The sequence below is a fragment of the Aplysia californica genome, unplaced genomic scaffold, assembly GCF_000002075.1.
Source record: "Aplysia californica isolate F4 #8 unplaced genomic scaffold, AplCal3.0 scaffold00152, whole genome shotgun sequence".
Classification (NCBI taxonomy): domain Eukaryota; kingdom Metazoa; phylum Mollusca; class Gastropoda; order Aplysiida; family Aplysiidae; genus Aplysia; species Aplysia californica.
Genome location: NW_004797422.1, coordinates 1,213,122 through 1,214,081, shown reverse-complemented (window position 1 = coordinate 1,214,081; position 960 = coordinate 1,213,122). Strand labels below are relative to the sequence as shown.

The following is a 960-nucleotide window of genomic DNA, read 5'->3' as shown; positions in this document are numbered from 1 at the left end:
CATCTAGAGCTACCAACTTGGCATGTTTTGAATGAGACGTATGCCTCGATTACGAACCATTGTAGGTGGTTCTAGAAGAAGGCCACAAACGCACATAAACTCAAGCAGACTGATGCACACACACGACCTGCGTGAATGGGGATCCGACTCGGGACCCGAATGACACGTAAGAGGATGCGCGCTGCGCGTGCGCTGAGCCAGGGGCTACACTGATTCGGGACCAGAACGTAGGCAAGGTGCCGGAATAGGCTTATTGGGCGACATAAACCCGGCTCCCGCAGGATGAGGGTTAAAATTAAATATTAACACGATTTAACTTTAACGCCCTCGCCCATTTGGTCTGAATAATTTACAACCCTTCAACTGTTGTGCAAGAGCATAGTCTCATGCTCATGTCTCGTTACGGTAGGGGGGAGTCCTCGCCTCATGCCCACACCGGGGTGGGAGTATTCTCACCGGTGGGGGGTGGGTGAGAATAGCGAGTCATGAGTTATTCTCACCCGGGGTGAGAATAGCGACACATGGGTTATAATACCTATAAGGTGGTCTTCCAATATAATACATAGATTTTTTTAGATCTGATTATTAGCCTACAATAAATATTAATATAATATTTAAAATATTATGGAGATGGCCATGATGATGAACTGATGAATGAAGGTTTAGTCTTTAGTAGATCTAGGCATAGTATTATAGGAGACTAGTTCTAGATCTAGAATCTAGAACTAGAATCTACTAGAGATTCTATTACTGTACTTTATAGACTATGCAGGAGTCTAGATCTAATATCTAGATCTAGAATCTAGCAGTTGTAGTGGACCAGTGGAGACAATTTTAACTTTTAACGACTTCCTAATAACCTAATTATTAGCCGGCCACCTCTATTTTCACCCGGAGTGAGAATAGTGCAGGCGAGTCTTGTGGCTATTCTCACCCGGTGCGCGGTCACCAAATTTTGCG

General features: G+C 44.4%; 1 protein-coding gene across 4 annotated transcripts in view; it reads right to left on the bottom strand.

The window, feature by feature from the left end:
* Nucleotides 1–960, bottom strand: part of LOC101847105 (cyclin-H) — a 23,192-nt gene that overhangs the window by 20,694 nt on the left and 1,538 nt on the right. The window lies entirely within an intron of this gene.